The 7,187-nt window shown below is 36.9% G+C and overlaps 1 non-coding gene across 1 annotated transcript; it reads right to left on the bottom strand.

Moving 5' to 3' along the window:
* Positions 1–1,685: 1,685 nt before the first annotated feature.
* LOC101304113 lies at positions 1,686–2,710 on the bottom strand. Its single transcript, XR_185069.1, has 3 exons — positions 2,515–2,710; positions 2,242–2,441; positions 1,686–1,953 (listed from the first exon to the last, which is right to left on the bottom strand). It is a non-coding gene; the product is annotated as an uncharacterized LOC101304113 (transcript).
* Between the last annotated feature and the right edge of the window lie 4,477 nt (positions 2,711–7,187).

The raw sequence follows: 7,187 nt of genomic DNA, 5'->3' as shown, positions 1-7,187 counted from the left end.
CCCTAAGACAGCAGTAGTGATCCCGCCATAATTAGTAACCATTAGACATGAGGTCGTTAGGTGAAATGTTGGCATGTTGAAGGCTAGTTGTTAGGAAGGGATAAGTCTAATTACTTAAAAGTAAAATAAAATTTAAAAAAAAAAAGAAGATTTTTGTAACGGAAAAACAGTGTTTTAACGGAAGGACTTTCTAGATGAGAAATCAAAACCTTAAGGACTGTATAGATGTTTTTGAAACCTTGAGGACTAAATAGATGAGTTGCTTAAACCCTAAGGACTAAACAAAAGTTAATTCTTTATTTTATTGTTAATTTTGTTCTTTAATTTTAGCATTTTGCATAGATATGAATATGAGTGGTAAAACTCATTATCTCTCTCTGACTTGTTGTATATTTAATTACTTTATCAATTGATAAATTTCTCCCTCAAAGTCGAGAATCTCCATAATGTTTTCTTATCTTTATGAAACTCAAGTCCATCCGAACTTTCGATCTTGATACATACACCAACGAGGTCAAGTTTTGGAAACTACACGTGCATAACAAATTAAAAATCATTTTTCAAAAAAAAGAAAAAGAAAAGAAAGTAAGACTAAATATAGTTGGTGCTTAATTCTTAGGCTCTACCTAGTACCGTTTGGTCTAATGGCGTGCATAAGTCTCTTATTGTAGGTGAGAGGTCATGAATTCGATTCATAATATACTCGTTGTAGCTATATGTTGTTTATTTGATAAAAAAAATAAAAATAAATCTTAGGCTCTTAGCCTGTTCAATCTCAGGCGGCCGGTCTATATGGTGGTGTTGTTTGAAATACATACGGTGGTTCAACCAATTTTTGTTCTGAGCGGATTCTACGCACCAAGGTGCATTTGCATCATTAATGTGCAAGTCCTCAAATCGCCGTATGCTACGATCCAATGAAGACTAGAGACCCTAAATTCCTTCATTTCATCTCTATTTTTGATCTGATCAAATTAAGCGTACCTCTTACTTGACTTCATTACCTCTTGTGTTGGAAACACTTATGACTGTTTTTTTTGGGTTTCAATTTTGTTAACGGTATTAGAATACATGCATGATAATGCGATGTGGATGACCAAATTAAAATATTGCATATTAGTTTATCGGTTCACTTCCACTTAATGCGTAGAAGAATTTTTGATTAATGCGTAGAAGAATTTTTGATTAATATGACGAAGAACCAGAGGAGGGCGTGAGAGAGGAAGTCCTTTGACCTCCAACGGTTAAATCATATATGCGTAGACGACACTACCATCATCAACATGAAGAAACGTTGCAAAGCTCACTGCCACATTACGTGTGTGGCATACATGTGTGGCACACATGCTTGCATGCCCCCAACTCAACTCATTGAAAAAATAGATTTGCGAATTGCGAGCTGTTAAATATGTTCAATGCAAGAGATACAACGCCAATATACTTTCTCATCTAACAGTATACATAGCAAGATTTTCACTACTCACTCCAGATCTAGCACAATAGAACTTTCAAGATTCCAAGCAAACTCTATCAGAGCATGATTAAAGAGTACTGATTCCACTAGCTAGGAAGATACATGGGACATAATACTAGCAAACTAAAGATTGTTATTCCATATGTTCAGTGCATGAGATACAACGCCAATATACTTTCTCATCTAACAGTTTACATAGCAAGAATTTCATACTCCACTCCAGAGCTAGCACAATAGAACTTTTAAGATTCCAAGCAAACTATCAGAGCATGATTAAAGAATACTAATTCCACTAGCTAGGAAGACACATGGGACATAATACTAGCAAACTAAAGATTGTTATTCCATCATAACTATAAATTCATGATGAATCTCAGTACATTTTCTTCATATCTCTGTTCTAAAATGAACCATAATCTGGTGAACATTAACATATACATTTATAGATATAGTATTGATCATCCATGTATATTCTTCGCCTGCAAAGAAAATTAGAACAAATGAGTCAAAACTAAGAAAGCTGGCCTCACAATATACATCATGATCTTATAGTCCATATGGATGTAAAAATTAGAGCATTCAACTCAATATCAACAACAATACAGGCTTAAAACTAAAACATGTCGATGAAAAATACAATGCTCGACAAGTCAACATTCTGGATGTGGAGTAGTATGTATGTCTACTCTTAACAAATGCCCTAATACTCGCAGTAAGGATACCCGAATGTCGTAAAGCTTGAAGTTATCAAAATAATTTTATCTTACCTTTCTTCCCATGTTGTAATTGCCACCGCTGTTCTTACTCCCAATGACGACGCTGTCATTGTGGATCACATTAGGCAAAGGCTTCTTCTTCCCATGAAAGTGACCAGGAGGTGGAATTGAGGAGTGAGTCTCTGGGCCTCTGTAATCGATTTCATAAACCTCAGTAGTACTATCCACCATCTCTGCTGATACTTCTCCACCTTCAAAAACCCAGAAACCAGTTAGTTTGACAGCACAGAACTCCAGGAAAAGAAATAGTGGTCGATAACGTACCTGTTGCCAAGTAAGGTGTTGTAAGCAGGAGAAGAAGAAAGATGGTGAGGATGGTAGAGTGCTTCATGAGCTCCATGGAATAAGGATCACCAAATATTAAGCTCAGTCGTGTGTCAGAAACTCAGAACCCAAATGAGGTTTTATATAAAGAGAAGAAGGGACTCACGGAAGAAGCGAGGCAAAGGTAGATTAGGCATTTCTCTCAAGTGAAACCGTCGTAATCTTGCATAGCAATAAGTTTTTTTCAGGTACAGATATGGATGTGTTGGGTTGGAAACATTAATGTTCTGTGCAAGTGTTACCTGTATATTGCATACACCACATATACATTCGTATATTTATATCAAATTTTCAGCCTTAATTTTAGTATTTATTTTATTTTTTTTCGTTTTTCCTTTTCAATTTTAATTTTTCTGGGACAAATGCATGTGTGTGTATAATTGCATGCGGGGACATCTCATTCGGCCCTCCTTGGCGGGATTTCGCATTAGAGATCTTGTTTGGTTTTGGTTCTGCGCATGCATCTTTTTGTCATCAAATTCAAAACTAATTGGTAAACTGACTAATTAATAAAGTAGGTTGGGGTTCACATCCAAAACTAATTGGTAATGGGTGAAGTGGCCTAAACCCTTATAAACTCACAGACAAAGTCTCATTTTTCCGATATGGGATTTATATCTCAACATGCTCCTGCACGTGTAGCGAATTTTCAAGCCATACACGTGAACAACTATTTGGGTGACGTGTAGTCTGTGTGGCCATTTGAGCTTCACATGTGAACGTGGATAACCCATTCTGATACCATGATAAAGTAGTTTGGGGTTCACATCCAAAACCAATTGGCAATGGGTGGAGTGGCCTAGACCCTTATAAACCCACTTGTAAAGTCTCATTTTCCCAATGTGGGATTTACATCTCAACACTAATTAGACTATCATTTAAAAGGATGAAGCAAAAAAAAATTCCTAAATGGAAAATGTTAATACTAAAGACGGACGCTCTGACGACTAAAAATCATAGAGAAAAAATGTTGAAAAATAAAACCACTACTCCTATTTGAACTTAGGGCGAAGCAACTGTCCTAACAAACTCAGACGAACGACAATGAAACTAGATCCACAAACTTTGATCTCATCACTAAAGAGCCTGGCTTACCACAACCTTTACTCCTTTAGAAACACGCCTACTTTGTTTACCGGAAGAGAAAGACGCCGTAAGCACGCCCTACAACAAGTAGAGAGCCTCTGGTTTGTCGTCGCGTTGCTACGCGAAACCTTCGGTATCGGTAAGTACAGTAGCTAAAAGAAGCAATTTTGACCCTAAATTTGGTATATAGTAGCCGGTTGATAAATCCGATGACTAACTATATTGCCAAACTTTTTTGAAAAATATGATTACAATCATTATTATTTGTCAAAGTGTTATATGCAATAATCCCTTAATTTTGTATATAGTAGCCGGTTGATAAATCCGATAACTAACTATATTGCCAAACTTTTTTGAAAGTTATGATTATAATTACAATCAATATTATTTGTCAAAGTGTTATATGCAATAATGTGTTTTTGTTCTTTCTCATAAGAATAAGAAGCCTTTAACCTGACACCCTCCTTTCAGATTATTCACGGTATCTCAAAGGTTTTCTAGGTTTAAAGACTAATCATATGGGGGCTTGGACAACCAACATGGCACTGCAACCTTTCCCCTGGCCACATTTATAATTCATTAATTACATTACGTGAAGCTAACATTCTAACCCAATACATGGGGTGCCACATCAAATGTATCTGTGAGGGGACCCAATCCATCCACTAAACCACTTTCGTAGATTGTAAAAGCAAGAAGCGGCGAGAGAACGAATACAACGGATATAAAAAGCAAGAGTGCATCAAATATATCGTACTCTATGGTACAAAGAGACTAATACACAAACTTGTGCAAATAGATGGTTAGGAACTGCGTGTGTGTGTCTATATATATACAGGGCCCTTCCAATGAGGGATCCTTTTTTTTGTTTATTTCTAGGGATAGATCATTTGACGAACTTTTCGGTCACAAAATCAAATCTCCACTGTTCAGATCGTTGGGCTATATGAGTAGATCATTTCTACAAATTTTCAGAAAATTTGGTGATCGTTAAGTCATCCAAACGAGGGATTTATTTTTAATAATCTTGAACGGTGTAGGTTTGACATAAGTGTTAAGTTTTTTGTTTTAATCTCAGCCATCAAAGCCCATTAAAAAACAAATCAAATGGTTTGGGCCTATCCCTAAAAATGACAAAAAATAGGGATCCCTCAATGGAAGGGCCATGTATATATATATATATGAGGGATAAGGGATTACACCAACTTTTCGATTATATTTTTGAATATTCACCGTTCAGTTTGTTGGTCCTTATATATAGATCAATTATGTAAATTTTCAGCCAATTTGCTGATCGTTAAGGTGTCGAACAAGTTTAAATCAATGAACGAACCAAATCTGCCAAACATGAACCGTTCATGCTTATAATTATAAATCGTAGTTTTGAATGTCTTAACGATCACCAAAATTTCTAAAAATTTACAGAAATGATCTACTCATGTAGAACTACATACTGAACAGTAGAGATGTGATTTTATAATCGAAAAGTTGGTGTAATCCCTCATCCCTCGTAGAATCCCTTGGTAGAAGGGTCTTGTGTGTGTTTGTGTGTTTGTATAAACCAACAATCTCACACACGCACTGATGACCACTTCTTTAAAGGTTAAAGCGATTGTCAAATCCTAAATATGATTTGAGAATTATATATAGATAATTGTTGTCATTTCGAATTTGTAGATTTTAATTAGTTCAATTTCAATTTTATTTTTACACAAAAATTCTTGATTGTAGGAATAATATCGGAATATTTGGTTTAAAATATTAGTGTATAGGGATTCTCAAAAAAAAAATTTTAGTATAGAGTGAACAATAACTGCACCTTTTTTGTTTTTGTTTTTTTTTTGTCGGAGAAATAAAGAGCTTGTGACATTTACAATTTACCCGTATCTCTGTCCATCTTGTGACCAAATGACCTATCAACCTCACTCACAGCTTTTGGACAATTACAGGTTGAAGACGACGCATGGATTGGCTTATCTCTAGCTGTGATATTGTATCTTTCGTCTCTTACAAAATGATGGAAAACTTAGAAAACTAATTGATAACAATTTGGTCAAATTAAACTATCAAGCCATATATGCGTAATTATTAGTGGGCCTTAAAATTATGTTAATTTTTTTTTTTTTTTTGAGAGGAAAAGAGATAATTTCATTGATCATAGATCATGACGACCAAAAGGTCAAGCATGAATAGTCCGAAGACCATACAAGCAACATAACTGAAAAACTAAATACGAAATACATTTAAGAATTGAAAAATAACCTCAAAACTACATAAAAAAATAATGGATATTAGGATATGGAACTAGAAAACATGTAATCTTCTAAACTTCAACAACATCTCACTTTCATTCGAATCAGGCCTAAGACCCAATGGTGTATCTTTTATCTAATTGAAAAGAAAGAGAGAAATTCTTAAAGCTTAGAAGGGATCATTTTTCCCCTTTAACCTCAACATAGAGGCCCAGCCCATATGGAGAAAAAAGAGGAGAAGCTCCAACAGATCCAGCTTAACAAAGCCACAAAGGGGTAGCTCAAAAGAGCCCAGCCTAGTGGCCCGCCTTCCTCCCTCATTCACCCAATACAGTCTCGACCGCCATAAAGGTCTTCTAGGGGACTCCATCGTCGCCGACTCAGTCTGGTGGCTTGCTTGGTCGGAAGACCATGATGTCGCCACGAAGCAACCTCAGAATCCGACTACCTTCTCTTCTGACTCAACAGTAAGATCTGCTACCGCCACAAGGTCGTCGATGAAAATCCAAGCCTCAAACTCTTACCGCCGTCAAAGACTCTCATAGCTTCCTCGAGTCGCCGCTGCTGCTGAATTTTACTACCAATCAAGACCCATGATACACACCATCACTAGACGAAGGCCTTCTCACTTCTGCGACCCCGGCCCTTGCAGAAACCTTGGGCCTCCACTCATCGAACATCCATGGATACTCAAACCATAACCTTATCCTGCTTTCTATCAACGACAAAGATGTCGGATACCACTAAGCGCAAGCGGGAAACCAAGGTCGTCGCCGCCCTCTGGGTTTCGGTTTTCTCAGCTCCCGGAGAAGACGGCGCAAATGTTTCGTAAATTAATAGGTTGTGATAAAGGATAAAGTGTAGAGACAAAGAGATAGCAAGAGAACCATCATCTAATTCATTGATAGGAACCCTTTACATAGGGCATTACACAATACCAATATGGTAAGGATAAAGAATACATAGATCTAGTCAAACTACATATCTGGCATAAGGCCAAGGCACACATAAAAAATATTTAGAAAGATACAGAATATCCTAGAACACTCCCCCTTGTGCCGCGCGCTTATATGCCGATGGTGCGGATCTGTTGCCTCGTCAAAAATCTGGTCAAGTCACAAAAACCTTGTGGGAGAAAAACTGAACCTTGATCGTAGGAGAAAAAGAGTACAACGCACCTTTCACATTTGATAGCGACATGTATGTATGTGCTAGACTCCCCCTGAAGTTCGCACCTCCCCCTGATCTATACATCAATCATAAGGCTCTTCCTGA

Source organism: Fragaria vesca, linkage group LG6 (assembly GCF_000184155.1).
Source record: "Fragaria vesca subsp. vesca linkage group LG6, FraVesHawaii_1.0, whole genome shotgun sequence".
NCBI lineage: Eukaryota > Viridiplantae > Streptophyta > Magnoliopsida > Rosales > Rosaceae > Fragaria > Fragaria vesca.
Note: the sequence above shows the minus strand (reverse complement) of the source record. Positions and strands in the feature narration are given on the sequence as shown.